The sequence below is a fragment of the Rhipicephalus microplus genome, unplaced genomic scaffold (assembly GCF_043290135.1).
Source record: "Rhipicephalus microplus isolate Deutch F79 unplaced genomic scaffold, USDA_Rmic scaffold_16, whole genome shotgun sequence".
NCBI lineage: Eukaryota > Metazoa > Arthropoda > Arachnida > Ixodida > Ixodidae > Rhipicephalus > Rhipicephalus microplus.
Window position 1 is genome coordinate 6005286 of NW_027464589.1, and position 18778 is coordinate 6024063.

An 18778-nucleotide genomic window follows, 5' to 3' on the forward strand; every position below is an offset into this window, starting at 1 on the left:
AATGTAAATATGAAGAAAGAAAAGTGGGTAAAAAGATAACTTGCCGTGGGCAGGATCCGAACCTGCGACGTTCGAATGACGCGTTCGATGCTCTACCACTGAGCTACCACGACAGCTATTGTGAATTCAACGTGGGAGTGTCTGTCAGTGCCACCAGTAGCCATGGCGGCGAGTGTGGCGCACTCTTTTGAGCCTCTTTGGCGCCACGGAGCACGTGAACTAATTATGAGTGGGCAGCTGACCAATATTCCTTTGTATACAACCTGAAGGCACTAAGTCTGCCAGTACGAGACCCTCGTTAATGAATTAAGGAAAGAAGTGTTTACTTAAGGGCTGGTTTTTCTGTGTTCTACACAATATTAATGATATCTAACAGACAATAATGCCAAGGAAAGTATAGGGGAAGATATTAGACCAAATTGTAATGTAGATATGAAGAAAGAAAAGTGGGTGAAAACATAACTTGCCGTGGGCAGGATCAGTACCTGCGACGTTCGAATGACGCGTTCGATGCTCTACCACTGAGCTACCACGACAGCTATTGTGAATTCAACGTGGGAGTGTCTGTCAGTGCCACCAGTAGCCATGGCGGCGAGTGTGGCGCACTCTTTTGAGTCTCTTTGGCGTCACGGAGCACGTGAACTAATTACAAGTGGGCAGCTGACCAATATTCCCTCGTATACAACCTAAAGGCACTAAGTCTGCCAGTACGAGACCCTCGTTAATGAATTAAAGAAAGAAGTGTTTACTTAAGGGCTCGATTTTCTGTGTTCTACACAATATTAATGATATCTAACAGACAATAATGCCAAGGAAAGTATAGGGGAAGATATTAGACCAAATTGCAATGTAGATATGAAGAAAGAAAAGTGGGTGAAAAGATAACTTCACGTGGGCAGGATCAGAACCTGCGACCATCAAATGACGCGTTCGATGCTCTACCACTGAGCTACCACGACAGCTATCCCCCCAGCCACTTTATTGGGTTTTATATGTGAATTCAACGTGGGAGTGTCAGTCAGTGCCACCAGTAGCCATGGCTGCGAGTGTGGCACACTCTTTTGAGCCTCTTTGGCGTCACGTAGCACGTGAACTAATTACGAGTGGGCAGCTGACTAATCTTTTCACCCACTTTTCTTTCTTCATATTTACATTACAATTTGGTCTAATATCTTCTCCTATACTTTCCTTGGGATTATTGTCTGTTAGATATCATTAATATTGTGTAGAACAAAGAAAAACGAGCCCTTAAGTAAGCACTTCTTTCCTTAATCCATTAACGAGGGTCTCGTACTGGCAGACTTAGTGCCTTCAGGTTGTATACGAGGGACTATTGGTCAGCTTCCCACTCGTAATTAGTTCACCTGCTCCGTGACGCCAAAGAGGCTCAAAAGAGTGTGCCACACTCGCCGCCAAGGCTACTGGTGGCACTGACTGACACTCCCATGTTGAATTCACATATAAAACCCAATAAAGTGGCTGGGGGGATAGCTGTCGTGGTAGCTCAGTAGTAGAGCATTGAACGCGTCATTTGAAGGTCGCAGGTTTGGATCCTGCCCACAGGAAGTTATCTTTTCACTTACTTTTTTTTCTTCATAGTTACATTACTATTTGGTCTAATAGCTTCCCCTATACTTTTATTGGCATTATTGTCTGCTATATATATATATATGTAATGCTACGAGGCGCCAATATGTGGCACCCGTAACAATATATATGTGGGTCCGTTCGATTCACATGCACTCACATGAACCAGTTCACGAGGTGCTGCATCTTGCCATTTGTTTCAGCGCGCAGTAATGACCTCTGAACCATGCCATTTGTTTGAAAAAATTGGCAGATCCCACGTACAGTGGGAATTGATGATATGCGAACCACGAATGAGAAATGTTCATATGTCCCTTTAAAATCAGCACAACGTTACGAGGTGTGCTGATTGACGTTACGAGGCGCACAACGTTACGAGGTGTGCCGGCGTGACGCAACTAAATGCACGCCAAGGAGCACGCGCACCGCGTAACATCGAAATGTATTGGCGCCTTGACTGTGGCATATAGTCATGTTCTCACATGACACGCATCTCATGACTATAATGTTTGCACCAGTCACATACCTTCGCCATCCATTGGCCTCACGTAATACCAAATTTGGCACATGTCCAGCTAGCAAAACGGCTGCGAGCGCATCATGAGTGTGGCATGTAGTCATGTTGTTACATCACACGCATGTCAGGATTATCATGTTTGGGTGTGTCATTTACTTATGTCGTCCATTCGTGTCGCGTAGTACCGAGTTTGGTACATGTGAAGCTAGCAAAACGGCCGCGAGCACATCATGAGTGTAGCATGCAGTCATGTTGTTACATGACACGCATCTCATGTTTATCATGTTTGCACCAGTATCATGCCTTCGTGATCCATTCACGTCTCGTGCCAAATTTGGTATAAGTGAAGCTAGCAAAACAGCCTTCGGCGCATCATGAGTGCGGCATGTAGTCATGTTGTTACATGACCTGTATCTCATGATTATCATGTTTGCACCAGTCAGATACCTCCGTCATCCATTCACGTACCGTAGTACCAAATTTGGTATGTGTGATGCAATTGAAACAGCCGCGAGCGCATCATGAGCGTGGAATGTAGTCATGTTGTTACATGACACGCATGTCATGTTTTTAATGTTAGGGTCTGTCGCTTGTGTTCGCCATGCAATCATGTCATACCATACCAGGTTTGCAACATGCCATGTGAACGAAACCACTGCAAGAGCTACAGTACCATGAAATGTAAATCATTACATTCTTGACATATATATCATGATTTTCATGTTGTGACTAGTCAAATATGTTCTTCATACAGTCATGTTATGACATACCAAGTTTGGTGTCGATACTATTATCGAAACGGCCAGGAAAGCTAAAAGTCGTAGGCGGCTAGATAGATGTCACGGGGTCATGACGTCGACGAAGAAGCAGAGAGTATGTTGAAGATTAAACTGTTTATTTGGGCAAACTTGTGCCCAGTAAACGGAAAGTCGGATCACAGTAGCAGGCATGCACTGATAGTGGCGAACGGAGCGTCGGCCGTCGATAAACTGACAAGCGGCGAAGCGCGTCGGCATTTATACACTTGCCGTCGAATGTTCTAGCGTTATCGCTAGCGGTGACATAAGCTCTAGAATGGTCTGTATAGTTCGCGGAGTGGACGCGATCTTATCGAAATGATCTACTACAGTCCTGAAGCTTCTCGAAGACTGCAGGTGCGGTTTGCGCTGAGAATTACATAGTGTATTGGGGCGATAACAAAACTTGAGAACAAGAACGTGGCAATATATATATAGATACACTCAAAGTCTCTGAAGTTTGCTAAGAAATGCTTCGCATTTAAAAAGTGCAGGAGAGATGCAGCACTGGTTCACGATTTTCGTGTACTTTCTGCGCTTAGTGGAGCAGTGCGTACAGCAGAGCAGACGACGCAGCGCTGAGGCGTAGGTACAGTGGCTAAAATGGGGAGGGGTGAAAAGCTCCTGCAAAACTTGTCCACAAAGGGCACTGATGCCGCAAGGGCCGCTGTACACAGGGGCACGTGGTGTTGAGCAGACGATGTAGAGCACAGCCTAGCTAGTGCTTAAGGAACGTGGCTCACGCTATTTCTTGCGGGCCACACTTTCGAACCCTAATCACCTTTTCTCCGGATTTGTACTATTAATGGGTCGACCTCGCCCCTTTTTGTGAAAAATAATGTTCACATGCATTATCATGAACCAGGCTGCATACTGAGCAGCACTGCGTGCTAGTAATAATGTTGGGCAGGTCGCTTAATTTGAGCACCGTGTTTGTTCTTTTTTTTGCCTCGGTTCTGCTATTTTGATAATAGCAATTATACATGACTGCAATGTCATGACAGTCAGTCATTGAACATGACTGACTGTCATGTTCAATGCCTATTCACTTTGTTAAAGCATTTCCTGCTCTTTTGAACCTGTTGCTATCCCCTGGCTGCTGGTGAATGCGCCATGTATACACTTTGTTGGCAGAAAAAAAATATATCAGGTGAAAAGAAAACACGTTCGTACGCAAAGCAAGTTTCTTTTCTCTGTGCAGTAAGAAGCAGTCTACAGAATACTGGGCTTAGCCCATGTGGCTTTATTGCTCCTTTCGGTTGAATTCGTTTATAAATGAATGCTACGAGTTAATTTATTTATTCATAAGGCCCTACAGGCCCCAAAGAGCATTGACTGGGGGGAAGGGGGTTGCAGAGAATTCACCATAAGTAAACCATAAAAAGAAACTGCATCAAGGAAAAAAGCGAGAAAATTTATACGATGGAAAAGAAAAGAACAAGCGCTATAATACATTGTAGTAAAACATCTTTAGACAAAATTCAAGGGAACATATAAACCTGCAAGTGCTCCCGAAATTTCTCAAGAGCCTCTTAATGAAACAATCTCATCGGGAAGACTGACCCCAAGTGGGATGGCGCGCGGCAAGGCAGAATTATTGAATGACAATGTGTGACCGAAAATGCATCTGAAACTGAGATTATAAAGGCGACGTGATATAGCGAAGAAATTCCAATTGAGAGACGGCTGGTTAAAGAGTTGTGGTATTTATGGAAGATGCATAGGAGGGTGATGTGACCGAGGAGCGGGACACAGGCGTCATCTAGGCGACTTGACGGAAAGAACTCTTGCGAGGCTTCTTGCTCACATAAAGGACAGATGATTTATTTACACATTTACAATGCTTGACAAACTAGGCGAGCAAACTCGCCTTTACATGGCACACGAGAGGGCCAGCAAAGGCCCGAGAGAGTCGACCGCACACATGATTCGCTTTATAAGGCCCTCGTCCGAGCATGCGCCTCTTGTCTGGTGCTGACTGCGCGTCTCAGCGATGCCGATGCGCGTTCAATGTGGCGCACACGGACGCCTCTCGCGTTGCTACAGGATGCGGATCGCATTAGCAGGGCTCATCGGTGACTGTCTCTTGCTGGGCTTTGTCCATGCCCCGCCAGTTATAACAGCTCGTTCACCGCCAGAAGAGGTCACGTAAGGGCAGCAGTACCGCTGCTCCTTGAAGTGCCGCTTGTACGTGGTTTGTGGCGATTGTCTGTATGCGACCCAACGGTTGTTGATCGCAACACACAGCCACACACCACACAGCAAGTCACACAACAAGCGCACTTTGGTGTCACCACAATCCACAGTACACCAATGCCAGCTCAGTGCCAGCAGGCCCCTCGACAGCTGCCAACACCTGGTCACCGCTGCCTGGTTGTTCTCTGGTAAAAGTTGGAATGCAGTGCTGACGACGTCCACCGTCCGCAGAAAATAATTCTTTCTGGGCTAGTAGCCCTAGCTGGGCTTCTTCTCTGCCTGGTTTTAGCAGGGTAGCGCGCATAAAAACAGGATGTCGACACTGAGAGCATTCAGCCCTCCAGAGATCCACCAGGTGTAAGCTACTACAAGGCTCCCTGTTTTAACATTTTTGCACACAAGAAGCCTACACAATGATGGTGACCAGTTAAATAACTTGACGCTCAGGTGATTGCCTCCCAAACCATGTGACGGAATCGCTTTGCTATCCAAAGTGAAGCACACCCCTCCGGTCACATGCAGAGGCTGGCTCTCTGGATTTCGTGCCGACCGGTTCTGCCCCGCAATCTCCGACGACAGCGCAGCTCTGGCCGACTCGGCTTGTCCTACACCATCTCCTGACGCCGACAAGAGCTCTCGCCAGCGGTGCTCCGTCCTCGGACTCCCATCTTTTCTATCTCCTCTTTACTTTCATTGTTTTCTGTCGTTCGCTGTTCCTGCACTTCGCTCTCTCCTTTCTCTCTATCTTTTTACCTTTTAACCCTATCCTTTTAATCCCTCCTTTACCCTTATCCCTCATGAGCTACTGTTGAAGTGTCCTCCCCCTGAGAGACAGTTACGGGGCTCACTTTTCTCTTCATTTAAAATCACTCACACACACACATACAGATGGGAGCGTCCAAACGACCCTGACCTGCACGCACACACTTTTTTTTGACACGAAATCTAAGATACTAATGACCTTTGAGGAAGCGTGCGCTACAACCTGAGACATCACGGAAATTGGATCGGCATCCACGCCAGTTATATAGCCGTGCGTTTGCAGTCCGTTATTTTCTGTCACTTTTTCTGGCTTTATTATTGCTGTTCCCACAAATGACCTCTCCATTTTCGCCATCCTGCCCATTCATATCACTATATAGAGGCGAGAGTACCTCTGATTCAACACTTTCTGCTTTAGTATTGTATGCTACCCAACTGACTGTTCTAGTTTGGCTATCCTACCCATCCATATCTCTATCTGCTGACGATATCATCTCCGGCTCTATGCTTTCTAGTTTGGCGAGTGCATCTACACTCTCTTTCTGCTCAGTCGGAGATATCGCATCTGTCCCAAGTTGAGAAACGCCTTCCTTTACGATCGAGTCATCTTGACATTCTGTCATGCTTGGGCCACCTGTCATCTCCGACTGGCAACGGACGCCGCACTCACCAACAGCTCAGCCGTACCTTCCAAGTTTATCGTGCCTGGTCTCTCTTGAATCTTTTCTTTTACTGTGACCTGACCACCTGCACGTTTCGCCAGGACACTGCGAAGCTCGAGCCTCTATCGCTCCATTTCCATTTCATGAGCTGTAGCTTCCTCTTTACGCTTGGCGTTCTCTTTCTCAAGCGCGAGCCGCTCTAGTTCTTCAGCTTCTTTACGCCTGGCCTGGGCGAGCTCCCAACCTTCGCAAATCCTCTCCTCATCGAAACCGAAATCCCTAATCGCCTGTTTTAATTGCGGCTTCCTGTGTATCCTCGCCACGTTAATACCCAGCTCCTCACACAAAAGCACCAAATCCTTTTTTTTTTAACTTGTACAACTCCATGTCACCCAGTGCAGACTTCCGTTGCTCAAGCTGCTGTGAAGATACCTCAATAAACACTGCCTTCACAAAGCAGCAACCAATCTACCCCTTTGGAAAGACATCACCATCTAACCAAAACACCTCGTATAATCTCTACGGAAAGTGAGCACTCACCAGTATCGGCACCATGAAAGAACACAACCGGATCCCGCCGCTGCTAACCAGTTTATGTGACCGAGGAGCGGGCCACAGGCGTCATCCAGGCAACAGGACAGAAGGAACTCTTGCGAGGTTTCTTTCTCACATAAAAGACAGATTATTTATTTACATATTTGCAATACTTGGCAAACTAGGCGAGCAGACTCACCTTTACATGGCACACGAGAGGGCCAGCAAAAGCCAGAAAGAGAGCGGACCGCGCGCGTGACGCGCTTTTTATACTCCTTGTCCGAGCACACGCTTCTTGTCCGATGTCGACTGTGCGTCTCAGCGACACCGATGTGCATTCGATGTGACGCACACGGACGCCTTTTGCGTTGCTGCAGGAAGCGGACCGCATTAGCAGGGCTCACCGATGACCGTCTCATGCCAGGCTATCCATGCTCTGCCAGTTATAACAAGGGTGACAGAGTGGTGGGAATCTAAGTCAGGGAAGGCAATATCGCGTCTCATTTGGGTGATGCTGGAATAGTGATTGTACTTTGAAGTTATGAAGTGGGCTGCACGATTTTGGATGTATTCAACTTTATATGTTAGGTATTGTTGATGAGCAGACCAGATCAATGAAGCGTATTCAGATTGAAGGCGTACAAAGGTTAGAAAGGCCTGTTGCCGTATGAAAGATGGGGAATGATGCAGATTTTGACGCAAGAATGCCAAAGTTCTATTAGCTTTTGCGCATACCTTTTCGGTGTGACTACACCAGGTAAGATTAGAACAAAGATGAACGCCAAGATATTTGTAAGTAGATGAACAGGGAATTACAGCGGAACAGGCAGAGTAAGGAAAGAAAAAAAAAACATTTTTACGAGTGAAAGGAAATACTCAGCACTTAGATGTGTTAAAAGTCATTTTCCATTGCTCAGACCACTGATTAATTAGGTCCAGGTCCTGTTGCAAACTTATATGGTCTTCTTCAGAGTTAATGGTCCTTTACACAACGCAGTCATCCGCGAAAAGACGAATTGAAGGAAAAATGTTACAAGGCTAATTATTAATATAACATGAGAAAAAGAAGAGGTCCTAATAGACTACCTTGGAGTACACTAGATGAGACAAATGAAGTAGATGAGCGGAAGTTATTGACAAATGTGAACTGCTGTCGATTTGTTTAAAAATTCCAGAGCCAGGATAATGTTGATGAGTCGAGTCTTAGGGCCGATAGTTTAGCTATTGGACGACGATGGGCAACTCTGTCGAATGCTTTTGCAAAGTCAAGAAAGATGCAATCAATGATTTCATTATTATTCATACCGTTATATTAATCCGACGTAAATTCGAATAGTTGAGTATCGCACGATAATGTTTCCGAAAACCATGTTGATTTACAAAGAAGTTATTTGACTCAAGCTGAATGTAAATATACGAGGCAATGATGTGTTCAAGTAACTTGCAAGAGATGCATGTTAGCGAGATGGGGTTATAGCTACCAGGAGAGTGTTTGTTCCCGTTTTTCATTATCGGAATGAGTCGGTGGGAAGTTGACCAGTGGATAAAGACTGTTGAAAAATGTGGCATAAAATTTGACTAGACGAAGCAGATGTGTTTTTGAGTATCTTGGAATTGTAGTGAATAAGAAAGACGTTGATACCATCAGGTCAGCTATCATCAGCACAAGAAGAAGGCACGAGATCGGCGATCAAGCACCGTCATCTGGGTTCGCCTGCGTTCCTTTAGAGCTACCACCCGCTTGCTCAGTCCTTCAATAAACCCCCTTTACATTTGGTGGATCGTGCTGGGTAACTGCATCACCTACACCCTGGAACTCCGATCCCGCACGCTGCCGTCGACCATGCAAGTTGACGCTGCCCAACAGACAGCACCTCTCGCGGCTCCTACTTGCCCCGGCCCGGTTCACCAGCGAGACCCCCCGATCTTTTCGGGCGCCGAAGACCAGGACGTCGAGGACTGGCTGTCGTCCTACGAAAAAGTCAGTGGACCAAACAGGTGGGATGACGCTGCTAAATTGAGCACCGTCAACTTTTACTTGGCTAATGTGGCGAAACTGTGGTATACAAACCACGAATCCGAGTTTGAGAACTGGGCCACTTTCAAGCAGGCAATATCCTCGGTTTTCGGTCGCCCTGCCGTGCGGAAGTTGCGCGCCGAACAACGCCTGCGCTCAGGGGCACAAGAACCTGGCGAAACGTTTACCGCCTACATCGAAGATATACTCGATCTCTGCAAGCGCGTCGATGCCGCAATGAGCGAAAGTGCCAAGATCCAGCACATTATGAAAGGTGTTGATGACGACGTCTTTCAAATGCTCCTGGCGAAGTCTCCTGGCACGGTGTCTGAAGTGGTAACTCTGTGCCAGAACTACGACGAATTGCGACGGCAACGAGCTCTCACCCGTCGTCCATTTCAGCCTATCCAACCACTCACTGCACTGGACGTCGTACCTGACCACTCCCGCCTTCTAGCACAAATGAAAGACTTTGTGCGTGAGGAGGTCGCACGTCAGCTTTCCCTCCTGCCGTTTTGTCAGCGCCAAGAGCTCCCGCAGCAGCAGCAAGAGCAACCACCGACACCGTTAGCTCCCATGCTCCGACATGCACTTCAGGACCAGATTGCCGAGGCTATGCCAGTGCCCTTTCAGCAGCAAGTCGTCGCCGCGCCTCTTACTTATGCTGACGCAGTAAAGAGGCAGCAGCCACACCAGCCCTCGCCGTTCAATGGACTGCCGCATGTCACCGCTCCTACTCAGTCTTCCGTCGCATGGGCTCCTCCCCTCGCTACCACAGCCTCGACTCAGCCGTATGCCGCGTGGGCGGCGCCCCTTGCTACAAATGCCTGGCGAACGCGCGATAACCGGCCGATTTGTTTTGCGTGCGGCGGACCTGGCCATATCTCCCGATACTGCCGTCGTCGCGTGCCCGCCTACACAGACGTCCGATTACGAAGCAATTACATGGACCGACCACCTTTTGGTTATGAAAGTTCGGATCGTCAGTCAAACACGTCTTCCCGTGACTATCCGGCAACTTCGTCTCGTCGCTCACCTTCACCCAATCGACGCTCCTTGTCACCCATGCGTCCACGACCAGCCCCTCAAAATGAGGGAAACTAGCCGTCGCAGTTCAAGGGGCAAGAACTGCGCTATCGAAATGTTCAAGTCCTCGCACCTTGCCGTCAAATATCGTCGAAGTTTTTGTAGACGGCGCCCATGCATACGCTCTTGTGGATACCGGTGCCGCTGTGTCTGTTATAGACGCCAAACTTTGCCGCAAGCTCCGAAAGGTGACCACGCCGCTTGACATGTTCTTACGTGCAGCAAATGGAGAACCTGTTCGACCTATAGCCGCCTGCACTGCCCGACTCAAAATTGCGGAGGACCACTACATTGTTGAGTTTATCGTCCTTTCCTCGTGCTCTCATGACGTCATCCTTGGCTGGGATTTCCTATCCCGTAATCGTGCCGTTATAGATTGTGCCCGTTCCGAACTTGAACTGCTTCCGTTCTTCGAGCAGCCCTACGACCACACTAATCAAGCCGCGCACAAGCTAGTTGTCCAAGAAGACACTGACATTCCACCGACAACAGCTGTTTTGCTCCCTGTGGTATCCGACGGCATGCGTGATGAAGTAGCATTTTTCGAGCCATCACGCCTCTTTCTAAGTCGGAAACCACTTCTGCTCCCTTATTCAGCCCTCTCAATTTCTGATAGAGCCAGTGCTCTCTGCCTTACCAATCCCTTTCCGCATACCATCAAACTGTTTAAAGGCGAGTCTCTTGGATGCGTACAGCCCATTGATAACGGACAAATTTTTATAGTGCCGCAAGAATCATCCCAAAGTGACCTCGCCACCGTCAGTGCTCTTAACCACTCTCATCTACAGGCTTCAAAAGTGTTCGATTCGGCGATCGCAGACGGACTGTCACCATCTGAACGATCTGAACTCCTCCAACTGCTGTACCAGTACCGCGAATCTTTCGATGTTGTTCAACCTTCACTTGGCCGCACTTCTACCACTCTACATTACATCGATACCGGCTCCCATGCGCCAGTACGACAGCGACCATATCGTGTTTCTGTGACGGAACGCCAAGTTATTACCGAACAGGTGAACGATATGCTGCAACGTGGCGTCATTCAACCTTCACAAAGTCCATGGGCATCACCTGTAGTGCTCGTTAAAAAAAAGGATGGTTCCGTTCGCTTCTGCGTGGATTACCGGCGCCTAAATAAGATCACTCGAAAAGACGTGTATCCTTTACCCAGGATTGACGATGCCCTTGATACTTTACAAGGTGCCGAGTTTTTTTCATCATTAGATTTGCGCTCAGGGTACTGGCAGGTCCCCCTTGCCGATGCCGATCGACCAAAAACAGCCTTCGTGACACCGGACGGTCTGTATGAGTTTAATGTCATGCCCTTCGGCCTCTGCAATGCGCCTGCCACCTTCGAGCGCATGATGGACTCGGTTCTTCGGGGTTTGAAATGGCAAATCTGTCTCTGCTACCTCGACGATATAGTCGTCTTTGCGCCAGACTTTGGAACACATCTCGAGCGCCTCAAACACGTCCTCACGTGCCTGAAGAATGCTCAGCTCCAACTCAACCTCAAGAAGTGTCACTTCGCTGCTCGCCAACTTACGATTCTCGGGCACGTCGTATCAAAGGACGGTATACTTCCAGACCCGGCTAAGTTACGTGCTGTCGCCGACTTCCCCAAACCAACGACTATGAAGCAGTTACGGAGCTTAGTGGGGTTATGCTCCTACTTTCGCCGGTTCGTGCGCAACTTCGCCTCTATCATTGCGCCTTTGACCGAACTTATAGGCAGCACCACTGATATTTCGGCATGGTCTTCTGAGTGTGACCAAGCCTTCTGTACCCTTCGTCGTCTCCTCACTTCGCCACCAATACTGCGTCACTACGATCCTACGGCAGCAACTGAGGTCCACATCGACGCCAGTGGTGTCGGCCTCGGTGCGGTTCTCGCGCAACGCAAGCCTGGATTCGCCGAGTATGTCGTCGCCTACGCCAGCAGAACTCTTACCAAGGCTGAATCAAACTACAGCGTCACCGAGAAGGAATGCTTGGCGATCGTTTGGGCGCTTGTCAAGTTCCGCCCATACCTTTATGGCCGTGCTTTTGATGTAGTAACGGACCACCACGCATTATGCTGGTTATCGTCGCTTAAGGACCCATCAGGTCGTCTTGCCCGTTGGGCTCTTCGGCTTCAAGAATATGACATTCGCGTGGTATATCGTTCCGGCCACAAGCATGCCGATGCTGATGCACTGTCACGATCTCCCCTATCCCCGGACATCGCATCTATTTCCTCGGACAACACGTTGTCAGCGCTTGACGAGGACACCATCTCTTCTGCACAACGTAATGACCCATGGATCGCTTCGCTTCTTGACGCGTTATCTGAGGCACCGACACTTCCAACCACTCGAACCCTGCGCCGCCAGGCTCCGCACTTCAGTATTCGGGATGGCCTCTTGTATCGGCGCAACTATTCAGCAGATGGTAGGAAATGGCTACTAGTCATTCCCCGAACGCTGCGCTCTACCATCTGCGCGTCGTTTCATTCCGACCCGCAATGTGCTCACGCCGGTGTTTTCAAGACCTACGAGCGCCTACGAAAAAGGTATTACTGGCGCGGAATGTTTACCTTCGTCCGCCAGTTCATTCGCGGCTGCCACGAATGTCAGCGGCGGAAAAGCCCGCCACATCCTGCAACAGGTTCATTGCAGCTACTTCTATGCCCAGACCGCCCATTCGACCGTGTAGGAATTGACCTCTACGGACCACTACCATTAACAACGGCAGGCAACCGATGGGCTATCGTGGCAGTGGATCATCTAACACGGTACGCTGAAACTGCTGCTCTCCCCACAGCTACAGCACAAGACGTCGCAACTTTCATACTCAATCGTTTTGTGCTTCGTCATGGTCCTCTTCGAGAACTTCTCAGTGACCGAGGGCGCGTTTTCCTCTCCGATGTAATACAAGCACTTCTTCAACAGTGCCATATGGTTCACCGGAAGAGTACAGCCTACCACCCACAGACGAACGGCTTGACTGAGCGGTTTAATCGTACTCTGGGGGACATGCTCGCTACGCATGTCGCTTCTGATCAAACAAACTGGGACCTCGTTCTCCCATTTGTGACATACGCGTATAACACCGCTACGCAAGTCACTACAGGGTTTTCCCCATTTTTTCTCCTGTACGGTCGCGAACCATCACACACCATCGACACTTTACTCCCATACTCGCCAGATCCCTCCGAATACAAGCCTGTCTCGGAAGCCGCTCGTTACGCAGAAGAGTGCCGCAAGCTAGCCAAGCGGCTTACTACATCCGACCAACAGCGCCAGAAGGAGATCCGTGACGACGACCATCGTTCTGCACCGACGTTCGTTCCTGGAGCACTTGTATGGCTTCATGTACCGCCCTGCGCCCCTGGTGTATCACCCAAGCTACTCTCCAATTATCATGGTCCCTACCGCGTGGTCGAGCGTACTTCACCCGTGAACTACGCCATTGAACCCCTCACGCCACCGAGCGACCGTCGTCGGCGTGGACGTGATATCGTTCACGTAAACCGTCTGAAGCCGTACTTTGACCCGCTTGTCCCCACGTGTTAGATCGCCAGGATGGCGTCAACTTTTTCGCCGGGGGTAATTGTAGTGAATAAGAAAGACGTTGATACCATCAGGTCAGCTATCATCAGCACAAGAAGAAGGCACGAGATCGGCGATCAAGCACCGTCATCTGGGTTCGCCTGCGTTCCTTTAGAGCTACCACCCGCTTGCTCAGTCCTTCAATAAACCCCCTTTACAGAATTAACATTCTCCACACCACATGATGTGGACAACATTAGATCGTTTATAAGTTGCCCCACCGCGGTGGTCTAGTGGCTAAGGTGCTCGGCTGCTGACACGCAGGTCGCGGGATAGAATACCGGCTGCGGCGGCTGCGTTTCCGATGGAGGCGGAAATGTTGTAGGCCCGTGTGCTCAGATTTGGGTGCACGTTAAAGAACCCCAGGTGGTCGAAATTCCCGGAGCCCTCTACTACGATGTCTCTCATAATCATATGGTGGTTTTGGGACATTAAACCCCACGTATCAATCAATCATCAATCATCATCAACCGTTTATAGGTTTAGATATGCCTTCGACAGGAGCACTGATAGGTGACATGAAGCAGTACTCAAGGTCAGAGATGCAGGAAACTGATGAAAAGTCTTCATTTCTTAAAACGGAGCAAAAAAAAAACTGATTGAAGGTAGAAGCACATTCAGATGCAGACACAGGAATATTATCAGTGTTCTGTAATGTAACCATGTCACTGCCACGATCAGGCAAAACGGCACGCCAGAACTTTCTGGGCCGGGGTTAGTGGGCAAAGGTGGAAACAGATCAGTGTTAAAATATTTCTTTTTCGCTTCACTAACAGCAAAAGTTGCCGCAAGTTTGTTTGATCGGCATTGTCGTTTCACTCGGCCTATAAGTGGCATCATAACGTGCTAAACAAAGTATGCAAGGTACTTACAAGCTTGTAATAAGTAGTTTGTAGTAAGCAGCGAGTGGAGGCAGCCATGATGTAGAAGCAAACCACGATGTTGTCGTCTGCTATGCGGAATTCCAGCAGCCATATCAAAATGCCTTAGCGCCTTTGAAAACTGTTTTATTTTACCCTATACACAGCAATAAATTATACAAATATTTTAGTTGCTATTTCTTTGAAAAAGTTATCGGAAAGTAAAAGAATGTAAAAACCTTTTCAGTTATAAGTAAATTAGTAATTTTTCAATCCCTGTACGATTACTGACAGATTCCAGACTGTGCCGTTATCGCGTCCAATTTTTTTATTGACTTAATGAGTACATAAATCCCTTGGTCGCGAAGCACTGCTCGTGAAGGGCACGCGGATATTTTGAAAACAATACAAAAGTAAATTACCGAATACTATTAACGAGGTGTTTTGACATCTTCAGCTACACAAGTGAAGAAACGTTAGCGGTATACTTTTACTTACTGCAGCAAAGGTTACATGGAGTGCGATAAACATTTCAGCCAACATTGTATAGCTTCTGTGCTTCGGGCATCTGCATTGGGGCTATGCGTAGTACGTACCTTGTTTGCGCATTAAAGCTGATGCATGCATATGGTTCACTACTGTGCATGCTAAAATGTTACTCATGTGTCTTTTATTTTATGTAAGCATCGATCGATTGACTCGCAATAAAACCGTTTATTGCTGCAAGCTTGTGTGATCAGCGTTGTCATTTCGCTCGGCCTGCATGTGGAATCACAACTTACTAAAGTAAGTATGCACGATACTTTTGAGCTTGTAGTAAGTAGTTTACGGCAATGTACCATATGGAAACGAGATAAATTGAGAAAGGGGCCCAGCTGCTGCAGCGAGTGGAGGCGGCCATGGCAAAGAAGCAGAAGACAATAGTGTCGTCTGCTATGCAGAATGCCAGCCGCCATATCAAACTGCCCTTGTGCTCTTGAAACTTATTCAATTTTATGCACTGCAACGAGTTCCACAAAAAATCTTGTTAGTTATTTGTTTGAAAAAGTTATTTGGGAGTAAATGACTACAAAAGCTTTGTCAGTTATAAGTAAAAAATTAATATTCCAATCTTTTTACGATTACCGACAGAATCCAGAGTGCACTATCATTGCGGCCAATCTTTGTCCCCATTGGCTCTCCCTTGCTATCGTCTTTAAAAATGATACACCAAAATTGCGGGTCACACGGCACACACAAGCTTCGCTGTACGCTTTGGCTTTTCTTTCAGACACGTTTCAACACGACATACAATATGCAAAAAAATTAGAAAGCCGGTATGCTTGCAAATGACCACAACAGTACGCGGTTGACCCATGAAAGGTATCATTCTATAATTTTTGGCTCGCAACTTAAACTTCCTTTTTTAGCAGGATCTTCAGCGCATTTCGTGGTATTTAAACATATTGTAAAACCTCATTATTTTGAACTCGGTTATTCCCAAATTTTGCATAATTCTAAGGATTTCCGCAGTCCCCTATTTCGCAATATAAGTTTGAGTAGATAATTTCAAGCGGTGGCTAGCACGAATCTGGTTAATTCTAATACTTTGAGGCGCCATGTGCCAGATCCGAATTTCACCGCGAATCCGCTGAAACGACTGCCCTTAATAGCCACAATGGAACGTAGCGATACTAATGAGTGGAACCTCAAGCACCCCGGTTTCGCTTTTTCTAGCGCAAAAAAAAAAAAAAGCTGGTCTCGTGGTTAACCGAAACGTGCGCTTGCGTAAAATAGGACGGGCTTTGCTGCAGCACAGGGGTGACATCGGGCAGCTTATCGCATGTTTCTCGCAACGTTAACGAGTCATGCTTTACCTATTCTTTCTGGGATCGTGAAAAACTAATAAAGGACAGTTTGGCAGAAATCTTAATGTATGAGAACCTCCAATTGCCTGCTGTTCCAGCAGTTTTCGTCTTTGCACTGTTGGCGGAGTTCTTGCCAGCAGTTCATACTTCCAAAAGTTTCAAAGATCATTGCTTCCAGCCAAAACACATCGCAAGCTTCGTCATACTGGCCATTACTAAATCCCTAGTTATCACAGAAAAAATATGCGAATGGTCGCACCATGACGTACTGACACAGCTAGAAGCTGCCCGCGTGTCACTACTGTGTTGCCGGGAAGATTTCTAGTTTTCCGTGAGCGCACATTTTAGTCAATCATGACAGCGGTTTTTTAAAGATGATAGCCTTTCTTGGGGACCTTCGACGCAAACATTTTGGCCGGTCTGTCTGTACATTTGTCTGTTTGTCCATTCTTAACAGCACCAGGTATTTGAAACGACCGACCACATCCTCAGCGCCCACCAATGTTGCTCAAGATTTAGCGTTCATACTTGTGCAATTGTCAATTAAAAAGCAATTATCGCGCATGTCTGAGGCACCATAACAACACGTATATATTCTGCATGTGCGTATTTTACTAAAAAAGGAATACATAAGTAACTTTAAGGACCGTAGCGCTTATCACGCTGCGCTGGCCACGCAACGCTTGCACGAAAAGGCGAGTGTTTCGAACGCTTTGCTAAGACAAGACGGTGGCGGCACCTACCCGTCGCCTTGCGTTATACACCTTATCACCTTTGAGACGGGTGCGCACACCCGTCTCAGAGCCACGCCCTTCGTTTTCCAAGCAAACTGCGAGATGGCGCTCATATCTCGTATGTACTATAGCTCACTTGCTATATCATACCTCAAGTGTGATATAAGTGCATGAGATCAGAAGTTCAAGCAAGATTAGAAATTGAACAACGTGAAATAGGTAGGCTTGCTCTAGGAGATCACGGGAATACACCAAATCATGGAGTACAACGTGATATAGGATGGACATCATTTAAGAGCAGAGAAGCTAGCAGCAAGATAAAATTTGAGAGAAATGGGGGAGGAGCATTGGGGCTAGGAAGTTTTTCAGCTACTTTTACATGAACAATGTCGATACAAAATGGAGTAAGCGAACCAGAAAATTGACGGGAAAATGCTTAGAAAACAGCAGGGGGCCAAACCAAAAAGAACTATCGGTTAAAAAGAAGGTGAAGGAAATGAAGACTGAGATGTGGAGAATTGGCATGATTAAGAAGTCTGCACTAGAGATCTATCGAACTTTTAAGCAGGAAATCGTATCTATGATAATACTCGAGGTAGTTCTCTACTGTTTGAAGCCAGGATGGGAGTATTGCGAACCAAGACATATCGGGCCAAATACGAAGGGGTAACAACGGTATGCAGTGCATGTGGAGAGGAGGAGGAAACTGCCGAACACTTGTTAATGTTCTGTAAAGTGCTCCACACTATAGTGCAGGATGATGGCACAGAGTTTCTCAAAGCACTGGAGTTTAGGGACAGGGAGGGCAAAATAAATTTTAAGCGGGTAGAATTAACTAGAAGGAGGTTATCTGATTGGTGGCTGAAGTCAAGGCACGAATGAAAATTAAACCATTCACCGCAAAGTACCAGTCCTATACTCCACTATTTAAAGAAAAAAAAAAGATAAATCTAGTTGTTGGCTCACTAAGTATTACGGCTAGGTGGCGTTAGCTGCCGCCTGATTTAAAGGGTACAGCCACATCAATTCATCCATCCATCCATGACGTGACTTGATGCGCTCGTTCGCCTCCGCTGCACGCTCGGGGCACTCACACAGCGCCTCCAGAATACCATTCACCGATTTTCTTGCACAGAACTTCAAATAAATGTTTTGTTCACTCTCTCCGCACACAAGACATCTTTCGACGACATTTGCAGTTTAACATGCAGATACGGTGCCAATTTTTTTTTTGTTTTTTTTAGGTGGCAACAGTGAGGCCCATCATTCCTCCATGTTTGCGGCAAAAAAGTATTTCCGGAAAACATAACCTGTGGAGCCACAAGCTCGCTGGCACAGCTAACGACGAGCACCAATTACTTTGAATAAGTTCCTTGCATCCCACTTTGTGTATGTTCTGTCAATTCGAAAACCCGCTTAATTCGAAGATTTGTTGCTGCCCCAGTGACTTCAAATTAGCGAGGTTTTACTGTACTTAGAATAAGTGCGCGCTATCTGGAAAATGTGCTGACACACACCGGTGCTCCAGGTCAGTGCTAAGAAGAAAAAAGGGCTACAAATATGAGCTGGCCTTCTGATTTGTATTTCTT

At 47.2% G+C, this 18778-nt stretch overlaps 1 protein-coding gene across 2 annotated transcripts in view; it reads right to left on the reverse strand.

Moving 5' to 3' along the window:
- LOC142784947 (uncharacterized) overlaps positions 1-18778 on the reverse strand; it is a 67763-nt gene that overhangs the window by 30294 nt on the left and 18691 nt on the right. The window lies entirely within an intron of this gene.